This window comes from Schistocerca cancellata, chromosome 5 (genome assembly GCF_023864275.1).
Source record: "Schistocerca cancellata isolate TAMUIC-IGC-003103 chromosome 5, iqSchCanc2.1, whole genome shotgun sequence".
Lineage (NCBI taxonomy): Eukaryota > Metazoa > Arthropoda > Insecta > Orthoptera > Acrididae > Schistocerca > Schistocerca cancellata.
The window spans coordinates 8,043,865-8,057,525 of NC_064630.1; positions in this window are offsets into that span (position 1 = coordinate 8,043,865).

Here is a 13,661-nt window from a genome sequence, read left to right on the forward strand (position 1 = left end):
TCAGTGGCTTGAAATATGTACATATTTGTACTATTTAGATTGCATTTTGGGAAATGTATCTATAGGTTATAAACACTTCTGGTGCCTGCTTTTTGCTATTATGCAGTAATACTTTGAACTGTACTTACAGGTTACGTGGACGATTTTCTACATATTATGCTTCCGTTCCATTTTTAGTACCGTTCCTCTTCTTATAAATGCCACTTGCGACTTTTTCCCACATTTCACAGCACTAGGAACTGAACTCTTCTTTTGATGCCATGTTTTGGTTTGTGTTGCCGACTTTTGGAAGTTGTCGCCAAAGATAGAATATTATTGCAACAACAAAGCACATCAGAACATAAAATTCACTTGAAAAAGAAAATGTAAATCAAATAAATTTTCTTGACATAGCAATAAAAAAGGAAAATGGCAAATGTACATTTAACATTTTTAGGAACCAACAGCCATAGACACAATGATACATTCCACATCTAATAATCCCCACAACCAGAAGCTTACACCGGTAAGACCCATGTTACACAGATTAAACAGAATCCCTCTCAACAAGAGATACTATGAAAAAGAAATGCGTACAATCATACAAATAACTAGGAACAATGGGTATGACACACATGTAGCACACAGACTCAATCAAAGAATAAAAACACAAATATAAAACCAACACAACACTTCAAGAACACAAGAGAACTCACAAACTGCAAACTTACAGACACACTCAACACACACACACACAATGACAACACCACACAGAAAAGAACCAGATGGAACACTAAGACTTACACACATAAAACGTCCTAAAGAGACAGGGCTTCCAAATAGCATATAACACTGGGCAAACCCTCCAATCCCACCTAAGCCAACCAGCTTCCAAGAGGTATAACTTCCAGCGATCAGGAATATATAAACTTGACTGTTAAAGTTGTGATGTAGTATACACAAGCATGACATGCAGGAATTTCATAACGGTATACAAAGAACATATCAGGTGTTGGAAGTACGAAACAAACCATTCTACATTTTCAGAACATTTAAAACACCATAACCACCACCCTACAAACATGGAACAAGAAATGAAGATAATGAGAATAAGCAACCGTGACAAACATCTAGTACAAATTCAAGAAAACTTCCACATTCAGAAAGCTATCGCTGAAAACAAACAAAATGTGGGATAAAACCGCAAGTGGCATCTATAAGAAGAGGAACGGCACCAAAATTATAACAGAAGCGTAATATATGTAGAAAATAGTCCACGCAACCTGTAAGTACAGTTCAAAATATTAAGGGGCTCCGGAACGCCCTATACTTGCAATGTTAAAATAACGATTATAAATTACATCTTTCCTCACAAAGTATTTGAGGTAGGAAGTTGAACTTTTTACAGATTATTTATTGGAATATGGGCTACAACTTAACACAGGGATTTTACAAAATTTTAGTTCAGTTATTAAAGATGATTTTTTTCAATTGTAATGAAAATTCACAACATTTTTTTGCAATTTTTTATTTATATATTCAAAAATATACAGTTTTTTGGAAAAAGGCTGTGTTAAATTATGCAGAAGGTACTGTGTAACATTTACTGAAAGTTTCAAACAAATATGTTTGGAAGATCCTTAGAAAACATGTAATTAGTATGAGAAAATAAAAGTTTTGGGAATCGAGCGACAAAGACTGGATTAACTTTTTAGTGCATTCCAGGTCCATGGGATGGATTATCTTCATCCTCTGCAAACTCCTCCTCCAGCTTCCTCTTGTTCCTCCTCCTGTTTACTCTTGCTTGTATTTCTAGACTCTTTACAGCCCTGTCTGCAGCCCGAAGGCGTTCCTTGTCTAAAGCAAGCATCGCTCGTACCATGTTAGAACCTATCTTCATTCCCATATTTCTAAATACCTTGCACCTTAAAATGTTGCCATCATTGAAAGTCGCAACAGCATCATACACACCAAAGTGAAGTGTTTCTATTCCAACAAATACAGTCTTGGGGATTCTCGACCTTATAACACTATTTACACTTTCATTGGGGTTTGAGTTTTTCCGTGAATACACTTTTTCAACAGTTCAGGTGCTGCTAAGTCTCTGAAAATAGGTTTTATCACCTCCATTATTGCATGAGGCAGACTATGCTTATGAGTGTACACTTCACAAGTTAGCAACTGTCTTCTTCTTTGGGACACAATCTATGTTGGGGATTTTCATCGGTTGAAGAAGTATGAAAAAAAAGAGCCCAAACAGCCTTCTTCATTTCGTCGACACTTTGTGTATTTTGCCTAATAGCCATTCCATAATAGTTCTGTATTTTGTCAATTACACTGTCAGTTAACCTTCCCTTCCCATCCAACCCTTTACCATCACTGAGTTTTTGTTTTTTCTACGAAGCTTTCAGTCGCCGAAGTCTTGTTCCCATTCGCTTCTGTACGTGTCCAATACACTCAAATTTCTGCACTACAACATCATCACCATAGGGCTTCAGTCCTTGAACATGTTTGAAACTTTTAGAATCACCTTCACCAAGGCAATTAACATATCGCACTTTATCACACGCCTCAGAACGCTGGAATATACTGGCAACACCAGCCACTTCCATTCCTCCACTACTGCCACTATAGTTAGCTTTGCAATTATTTTCATGTGTACCTTTATATTTTTGTGGACATCTACAATACTTTGATATTAATGCTACATCTAAAACTTTCCCTGTATACATACTGGTGGCAGATACTACACCATGAAGAGATGTGTGTCCCCATTTATGCCAGGTACCATCGAACGCTGCAGTCAAATCTCTGTTACCATTATTTTCCATTACTGCCTCTTCCACAGCGTTCTTCATAGATTTTATACAGACATCTTCTACTTTAGACCCTATTAATTTATTATAGGTAGTAAACATGGTTGGGGGATTTGGAAGATTCATGAAGCCACAGAAAATTGGACCTGCAGTAGCACCCTTACCAACTGAACGCAAGGAATAAACAAATCTAATGTTGTGTTCGTAAATTTTGCTACCATTTTCTTCAGTTGCAGTTACTGCAACACTGTTCCAAAAGGTGGTCATGTATGAACACTTATCACATTTCAGTTGTATTTCACTAGCAAGTCCTACGTGCTTTATTATGGGGAGTTCCGGACCAACTTCACTACAATGAATACATCTTACACAGTTTGAAAAAATTCCTTTGAGAACCGACATATCAAATATTTCATTCACATCCGATTCGCCCATAAAACATTCATAGTTTTCACTCATTGAACCAAGCTTCTTCTGTGAAGTATTTTCTTTCCCACTTTGACTGCTATGGGCAGGTGTACTTGAGAGGTTACGTTCACTCACTTGGTTATCGTCTTTATTGTTTACAGTAATAACACATACCTTTGGCTTTCCAACATTTCTCCTTTTCTTAAAAGCCTTCAGAGGATTTCTTATAACTTTACTTTTACTCATTATTATACTTCAACAAAACAGAGACTCAAGAAACACAATTAATTACGAATATTTTCGAGATAACGACAGAGTAAATAAACATGAAACAATCGACAATCACACCAGCGATATATATTGAACCATCACAGGTTAGCCACAACACATACTTTATCTCACATCATTAAAATGTACCTGATGAACACGAACGTTAATAATAACACCATTTGACAGCAGTTTAACAGCGCCACAGTGGGTCACGCCCATGTAGAACACATTTCAAATAAAATTTAAAAATAGTTGTAGTCTTCGGAATTGAATAAATTATATATCTATTAGAAGGTAATAGTCTGCAGATTCAGAAAACGCAAAAAGTAAAAATTATACTTTTAATGATTGTGAGCCTTTCCGGAGCCCCTTAATACACAATAGCAAAAACCAACCACCAGAACTGTTTATAACCTATAGGTACGTTGTCCAAAATGTAAAATAAATAGCAAACGTATGCACATATGCTAAGCCACTGAAGATGCCTTGCACAGAATAAAGGCAAAACGAGTACAGCAACGAAAATTATGTTTCATTCAGTTGTAGTCAGACTGTCCAAAAAGTAAAAATTATCAATATACTGTAATATGAGGGTTGAGTATATATTAGTAATTATATATTAATAACACAAAGAAGTTGGGAACGGTAAATATTTATCTACACATATTTGTTATTGGAGGAAATATGAAAATCACTGTAGACACAAATCAATGGATATTTCCTTTTCAAGAGCACATACGGCTTCTGGGAATTAAACGTAAGAGTTGCTATCCAAAAGATTGCGGAATTTCTATGACCCGTTCTCACAGATTTCAGTACAACCAAACGTCGTAGGAGCAGCTTTATATGCACATGCTTAGTGCGTCAGTATGCCTCCACGCTTCGATATTAGTGAATGCGTCTATTGCTTGCGGACAGTTTCCCATTGTGACGTTTGCTTGTATTGGCACCTTTGCAGTGACCTACGTGCTGGAACAGAATTACTGCGTCAAGTTCTATATTAAACTTGGTAAAATAACCGCAGAAACGCACAAAACGTTATTACAAGCATTCGATAATGATGCTTTGGACCAAACACATATGTACGGCTGGCGTAAGCATTTTGAAAATGGCCAGAAATCTGTTGATGATGATGAACATTCGGGACGACAATCTATCAGCGTTGTAGCTGAAAGTGTCAGTGTTGTTCGGAACGCGACTGTAAACGAACGTAGGCAGACAATCCATGATATCGGTGACATTTTAGGAATATTGTCTCTCACATGTCAGAGGATTTTTTAAGAAGAATGGCAGATGGGAAGGATTGCTGCAAAGTTCGTGCCACGAGTGCTGAGTGACGATCAGAAGGAACATCGAATTGCTTTAAAATAATTCAGATTTTCTTTCTGAGGGCGTTACACGTGACTGAAGTTGTGGTTATGGATATGACTCTGAAACCGAACAGGATTCACTCCAGTGGAAAGGCCCATCTTCACTCGGCCAAAGAAATCCCGTCAAGTTCACAGCAACATCAAGCCCTTATTTACTTGTCTCTTCGATAGTGATGGGATTATCCACAATCAATTCGTAGCTCATTGTCAGATAAGTAATTGAGAACTCTGTCATCGTGTCCTAAGGCAGCTCAAGGGGGATGAGAGAAGTAAACGTCCAGAGAAATGATACGGGAATGAGTAAGTCTTCCATCTCGACAATGCGAGCTCACATACAGCTTTCATCGTGCAGCAGTTTTCGTCGAAAAATAACACAGCGGTTCTCCCACGTCCATACTTTCCACCAGAGTTATTTCTTTCTCTTTCCCAATTTGAAAATGAAGTTGAAGGGACGAATGTTTGACACGATAGAGGACGTTCAAGAAGAATCACGAAAACTCCTGAACACATGACTAAAAATGATTTTGAGTTTGCATCCCGTTCGTGGTACAAGCACTGCGATCGGTGTCAGAGAATCCAAGGTGACGGTGGCGGTGGCGAATAAATATATATCGTATGATGTGGTTGTATTTAGTGTTAGATTTCGGGAAATTTGGGTTATCACATTGTATTAAACGTGACAGATACGTGAGAGGAAGACGCTGCAAAAGAGGAATTAAACGTCCTTAAGCAGGAGAGGTACATTGTCCGACATGAACATGAAAACGATTGAGGCCAATACGAAAATGATTCGACAGATACGTGAGTAACGGTGTAAACCATTCATATTCACAAGTTTATTAGAAAGAGCAAAAAATTACGAACGACGAGATATCCAAAATCAGAGAAAAACTGAACTGTACCAACGTCGTTGCTCATTTATACCTGATGTACACGACCATTACCTCTTCACAAATTTCCTTTGGTAGCAGTGTTGTTTCAGATCCTCATTAGTGTTTCAGACTGATTCTTCTGTTGGTTTTTGTGTTATACAGACAAGTTTCGGACGTTTTTCATTCACACAGTCCAATGTACCTTCACCATAAAATGTCTACCCTACTAGCTTTAAAATGCCGTGCCCTACCCGTTCTCATCACGAATGGTGGCTACAGTCTCGTGCCATTCTCCCTGGCTTGTAGGGAGAATCTTTCAACAGTTACGGTATTCCACATTGTTTTATTACGCGTGAATAGTACGGAACATGGTTATGTCATTCAACTGCAATACTTTACTTGTTTTTGTATTCGCAGAACGTAGCATAGCTTGTAGCTTTTACCAGTAGGCTTCGGATTGTGATCGTTGCAAGATATAGACGCAGCAGCTGACCGATAGCCGCAAGAAGAAGGAATCTACACTGGCATCTGTCTTCGGACTTGACATATTCATTGAGAACTGCGTAGGTGATGGGCTTTTAAGGTGGTCTAGTGTCCTCACACACGCATTGTGTCAGCACTGTGGTAGCTGCTGATGCTGACATGGTATGTAACGACTCCCAACTTCAGACATGGCGATCAACTAATGATAAATGGGGCATTGTGGTATGTTTTGGAATTATCTGGCGGGAAATCTACACAGGCAGCCATTAAAACAGTAATACCATGAAGATAGCTAGAGGACAAATGTAAGGATGTCCAGGCTTATCTCACTAGGGGTAAGATAGATACTGCTTACAGGAAAATTAAAGGGAACTTTGGAGAAAAGAGAGCCACGTGTATGAATATCAAGAGCTCAGATGGGAACCCAGTTCTAAGCAAACAAGGGAAAGCAGAAAGGTGGAAGGAGTATATAGAGGGTCTATACAAGGTCGATGTACTTGAGGACAATATTATGGAAATGGAAGAGGATGTAGATGAAGATGAAATGGGAGATACGATACTGCGTGAAGAGTTTAACAGAGCACTGAAAGACCTGAGTCGAAACAAGGCCCCGGTAGTAGACAACATTCCATTAGAACTACTGACGGCCTTGGGAGAGCCAGTCCTGACAAACCTCTACCATCTGGTGAGCAAGATGTATGACACAGGCGAAATTCCCTCAGACTTCGGCAAGAGTATAATAATTCCAATCCCAAAGAAAGCAGGTGTTGACAGATGTGAAAATTACCGAACTATCAGTTTAATAAGCCACGGCTGCAAAATACTAACGCCAATTCTCTACAGACGAGTGCAAAAATTGGTAGAAGCCGACCTCGGCGATGATCAGTTTGGATTCCGCAGAAATGTTGGAACACGTGAGGCAATACTGACCCTACGACTTATCTTGGAAAATAGATTAAGGAAAGGCAAACCTACATTACTAGCATTTGTAGACTTAGAGAAATCTTTTGACAATGTTGACTGGAATACTCTCTTTTAAATTCTAAAGGTGGCAGGGGTAAAATACAGGGAGCGAAACGCTATTTACAATTTGTACAGAAACCAGATGGCAGTTATAAGAGTCGAGGGGCATGAAAGGGAAGCAGCGGTTGGGAAGAGAGTGAGACAGGCTTGTAGCCGGTCCCCGATGTTATTCAATCTGTATATTGGGCAAGCAGTGAAGGAAACAAAAGAAAAATTCGGAGTAGGTATTAAAGTCCATGGAGAAGAAATAAAAACGTTGAGGTTCGCCGATGACATTGTAATTCTGTCAGAGACAGCAAAGGACTTGGAAGAGCATTTGTACGGAATGGACAATGTCTTGAAAGGAGGATATAAGATGAACATCAACAAAAGCAAAACAAGGATAATGGAAAGTAGTCGAATTAAGTCGGGTGATGCTGAGGGAATTAGATTAAGAATTGAGACACTTAAAGTAGTAATGGAGTTTTGCTATTTGGGGAGCAAAATAACTGATAATGGTCGAAGCAGAGAGGATATAAAATGTAGACAGGCAATGGCAAGGAAAGAGCTTTTGAAGAAGAGAAATTTGTTAACATCGAGTGTAGATTTAAGTGTCAGGAAGTCGTTGCTGAAAGTATTTGTATGGAGTGTAGCCATGTATGGTAGTGAAACGTGGACGATAAATAGTTTGGACAAGAAGAGAATAGAAGCTTTCGAAATGTGGTGCTACAGAAGAATGCTGAAGATTACATGGGTAGATCACATAAATAATGAGGAGGTATCGAATAGAATTGGGGAGAAGAGGAGTTTGTGGCACAACTTGACAAGAAAAAGGGACAGGTTGGTAGGACATGTTCTGAGGCAGCAAGGGATCACACATTTAGCATTGGAAGGCAGCGTGGAGGGTAAAAATCGTAGAGGGAGACTAAGAGATGAATACACTAAGCAGATTCAGAAGGATGTAAGCTGCAGTAAGTACTGGGAGATGAAGTAGCTTGCACAGGATAGAGTAGCATGGAGAGCTGCATCAAACCAGTCTCAGGACTGAAGACCACAACAACAACAACCATGAAGAGTACCAATTCTACTTTTAATGCTTATACAATTTTCCAGATATATTAGATGATTAAACTTATGGGGTAGATGGGGGTAAATCCCCGTATGTTCCAGTTTTTTCTAAAACTGACGCCAATGGAGGATACATTTCCCCACAGTTACAAAATGAAACCATAGTTTCGGTCATTACCTACACTATGTGATCAAAAGTATCCGGACAATCCTGAAACATACGTTTTTGATATTAGGTGACCTCAGTCGTCATTACACATCGTGAGAGAGCATAATGGGGCGCTCCGCGGAACTCACGGACGTCGAACGTGATCAGGTGATTGGGTGTCACTTGTGTCATACGTCTGTACGCGAGATTACCACACTCCTAAACATACCTAGGTCCACTGTTACCTATGTGATAGTGAAGTGGAAATGTAAAGGGACACGTACAGCACAAAAGCGTACAGGCCGACCTCGTCTATTGTCTGACAGAGACCGCCGACAGTTGAAGAGGGTCGTGATGTGTAATAGGCAGACATCAATCCAGATCATCACACAGGAATTCCAGACTGCATCATGATCCACTGCAAGTACTATGACAGTTAGGAGGGAGGTGAAAATCTTGGATTTCATGGTCAAGCGGCTGCTCATAAGCCACACACCAAGCCGTAAATGCCATACGACGCCTCGCTTGGTGTAAGGAGCTAAACATTGGACGATTGGACAGTGGAAAAATGTTGTGTGGAGTGACGAATCACGGTACACAATGTGGCGATCCGATGGCAGGGTGTGGGAATGGCGAATGCCCGGTGAACGTCATCTGCCTGAGTGTGTAGTACCGAGTAAAATTCGTAGGCGGTGGTGTAATGGTGTGGTCGTGTTTCTCATGGAGGGTTCTTGCACTCCTTGTAGTTTCGCATGGCACTATCTCAGCACAGCCTACATTGATGTTTAAAGCACCTTCTTGCTTCCCGCTGTTGAAGAGCAATTCGGGGATGGAGACTGCATCTTTCAACAGCATCGAGCACCTGCTCATAATGCACGACCTGTGCCGGAATATTTACACCACAACAACATCACTTTGATGGACTAGCCTGCACAGAGTCCTGTCCTGAATCCTATAGAACACCTTTCGAATGCTTTGGAACGACGATTTCGTGCTAGGCCTCACCGACCAACATCGATACCTCTCCTCAGTGCAGCACTCCGTGAAGAATGGGCTGCCATTCCCCAAAGAACCTTCCAGCACCTGATTGAACGTATGCCTTCGAGAGTGGAAGCTGTCATCAAGGCTAAGAATGGGCCAACACCGTATTGAATTCCAGCATTACTGTAACACTCCTGACACCAAATGTAACCGCAAATGTAACTGGGTTTTCTCTTTTGATGCTAGCCAATTGTCAGGATGAGCATTACTGTAAAGGGCATTTGATTCTAAAGCATTATGTCAGGGTGAAAACTACTAAATAAATTACTTTTTTCCTCTTAACAACATGTGGGCAGGGTGGGTTCTTCCTTGGCTCGGGTAAGAGGTAAAATGAAACAGCATTTTTACATCAGATAACTTTTATGAAAGATTTGTACAACTGTTTCCTTACTGTATATTCTGGCTGGGAGAGCAGCAGCTGTTGCGAAGCCTTCTGCTGCGGCAGCGGCGGCGTCTGATTACGCGTGGCGGTGTGTATCTCGTGTCGCCGTCTCGCCCAGTTGACTGGAGACCCGCCTCGTGGTAGTTTGGCAGTTTAATTATTGAGAATGAAATCGTGCATCGGATGGTGATACCTTGGATGTGGCGTCCCAGTGTTTCTCTTCTCTAAGCGGCCGCGTGTGACAGTGTTGTGCGTCGGCCAGCGGAGCGGCGCGGCGGGGGAAGGCCAGTGTCCCGGACTCGAACAACGGACTCCCGCTTGCCAGTCTTCGGCTGTCAGATCTTCATCCCAGCTCACAGGTGACTGCTGATGTGAGGCCGTCTCCTTCCCGTCCTCACGAGTCACCCGCGTACGTAACAATCTGTCTTCAAACACCTTCTAACTTCTGTCTTCTGGTGGCGAGGCTGCGGCTTGCTTCTCCATCACAGCGGCGGACTTGGTGCTTCTGTGTACGATGTATTCTCTTCCTGCATGACGGTCTTCAGCACCGAAAGTGAACTGAAAACTACTCCTCTTGTCGGGCCTACTGCGTCTCGCGTATTTATTCACTTCAGTTCACTGGAGGTGAACGACTTCACGGTGATTGCCTCTTCTGTCACGTTCAAAAGCTTCTCGAAGAATCTTCTTAACAACTTACTTAAAATCCGTCTTGATTGCAAACTTTTTTTATTCGTATGACCGGTTTCGGTTCATTCAGAACCATCTACAGATCTAATATTTCAGTTACAGGAGTAACCCGTCCAAATCCAGCAACTTTCACATGCTACGTCACATCACGGCATGTGAAAGTTGCTGGATTTGGACGGGTTACACCTGTAACCGATATATCAGATCTGTAGATGGTTCTTAATGAACCGAAACCGGTCATATGAATAAAAAAAATTGGAATCAAGACGGAATTTAAGTAACTTTATAAAATCACTGATTGCTGTTATCCCATAAGACATTATGTCTGTTTACGCAAAATCTTCTTAACGTCGGTCATTGGTTCTTGGAATGTAGGCGAGGGCCTTTGATCGCATGTGACAATTGAGAAACACGTGAGCCAGTCTAGCAGTGCCCTGACGGCTGAATCGACAGCATCCGCTTCTGTGCGGAGGACGATGGCTTCTCCTGAACTTGCTGACTTGCAAGCGCCGGCTGTTGCCACTGCTGTTTGTCAGTGTGTAATTCTTCTAAACTAAACTAAGTTTTTCATTTATTTCCTAATTTCTACTTCACTTCACATTGATTTCACTAATTTATTTACCTATCTTAAGTATACCTCAACATTACCGATGGAGGGCGTACGAACTTGTAAGTCATTTAAGTCATTTTCAGCCTGGTGTCCAGTTTCTTTTGATCACATATTGTATAACCCATCCAAATTTCAGGTCTTTCTGATTATTAACTACAGAAAAATTTACAATTTAGCTGAAACAAAAATTACGTGGTTTTACTCCACAAAACGAGGTAAGGCCCCCCAGTGCTGGTCTTTGCCGTATTTGAGATAAACATATATATAAAAATGGATGACTGCATAATGTAAACACTTTAAATAACCCTTTGTAGCTTAGCTGTATTGTAGTCATGTTTCTCAACACAATATTGACCAGAAATGTCTCGTGAATTTGGACAAAATTCTTAAAAATATTTCCAAAAAAATATTATTTTCCCCTCCACGAAAGGAGGATTTGTAGGATAACCTAAAAGTGTTCAGTTACTGAGGCCAAGCTTTTGCTTTTTGCTCTTTCCTAGCAAACAGTCTATCTTGTTAAGTCCTCTGATTCTTCCTTGAAATTCCATTCTCTTCTTCTTCTACTTCTTCGCCAAATAATAAATCAGTATCTATATCTGTCCTACTGCCACGATGTGATAATTCTAAATCTGACTCCGAAGAATAATCAGCAAGCTGTGTGATTTACTTTCTTTCTTTTTGGCGTTGATGTAACGAAATGAAGCTGAAGTCGTTGTGGTTCTATAACAGGCTTTTTTCTTTCTTTGGTACACTCTTCCGTCTCAGTAACAAGGATTCGTTTTCCTGTACATTCTTCTTCCATTCGTTTCTTTATTAGACATCGATGTCAGAAGCACAAATTTCCACGCTTTGCCAGAAATTTTCCCCTGATGCTTTATTTTAGACAGCGGAATTATATCTTCAGGTGAGATAATCTCACGCAGTGTGAGTCGAATGTCGTATTCTAGGCGGGTGATCCATGAAGAATTGCCATCGTATTACTTGCGCTTACAACATTTGTCTTAAAGTAACTACGAGGATTTGCCCCGTTTCGCCATTTTCTGACAAATGCGTCATTGTTGATTTTTCCGAGCAACTAGAACAATTATTTCTACGTGAAAGAGAAGCTTAAATGCAGTAGTGTCAGCGAGTGCTTCGTTGGTTCTTCTTTTCAAACCGTACATTATATAGTGTTTAAGTAAACCGTAAGAAAAGTTACATGTTAGCAGTAAAAGTCAGGTCTACCTCATTTTCTCACTTTCGGAGTGGCCTGATGGGACGAACTTCAATGGAACAGTAAATTAAAGTAACACTGACTTGCCATACCAAACCGATGGCAGTCAATTCAAAAACTCGGTGCGGATTTGTGCCCTACGCACGGCTATACCATCACGTTTCCTGGGTGATTTGGGGATGCATGCAAAGCGGCGACCTCCAATAGAATCCCTGGCTCTTACACGGGTGGTTGCCGAGTCGAACAATTATTGTTCGACAGGTACGAGTATGTCTAGATATCTCGATGCCAAAGTTTATCAATGGTTGTAACTGGTGACTGATGGAATTTCCGGTGGGTGTGTAATCAGGTGGTGGCGCTGCTGTATCGAGGTAAGCCATCACAGCGCAGGAAACATGCGGTCTTGTACTATCGTGTTGAAAGATAGCTTACGGATACTTCGAAAATAACACAGTGTCCAGCTTTTACAGAAATATAAGGTCAGCTTTCCGAATTACTGGCTGCGCGAATAAGAGATGACAAACTGAAAAACGATTTAGAAAAGATATATGAATGGTGCGAAAACTGGCAGTTGACTCTAAATAACGAAAAGTGTGTGGCCATCAACATGAGGGCTAAAAGGAATCCGTTAAACTTCGGTTACACGATAAATCAGTCTAATCTAAAAGCCATAAATTCAACTAAATACTTAGGCATTACAATTACGAACAACTTTAATTGTAAGGAACTCATGGAATATGTTGTGAGGAAGGCTAACCAAAGACTGCGTTTTATTGGCAGGACACTTAGAAGATGAACAGACCTACTAAGGAAACTGCTTACACTACGCTTGTCCGTCCTCTTTTAGTGTACTGTTGCGCGGTGTGGGATCCTAGCCACATAGGACTGGCGGAGTACATCGAAAAAAGAAAGGCAGCACGTTTTATATTATCTCGAAATATGGGAGAGAGTGTCACAGAAATGATACAGGATTTGGGTTGGACATCATTAAAAGAAAGGCGTTTTTCGTTGCGACGGAATCTTCTCACGAAATTCCAATCTCCAACTTTCTCCTCCGAATGCGAAAATATTTTGTTGACACAGACCTACATAGGGAGGAACGATCACCACGATGAAATAAGGGAAATCAGAGCTCGTACGGAAAGAAATAGGTGTTCAATCTTTCCGCGTGCAATGCGCACTAAATGGTGGCACTTACTTCTGTAAAATATCTGGGAGTATTCGTACGGAACGATTTGAAGTGGAATGATCATATAAAATTAACTGTTGGTAAGGTGGGTGCCAGGTTGAGATTCGTTGGGAGAGTCCTTAA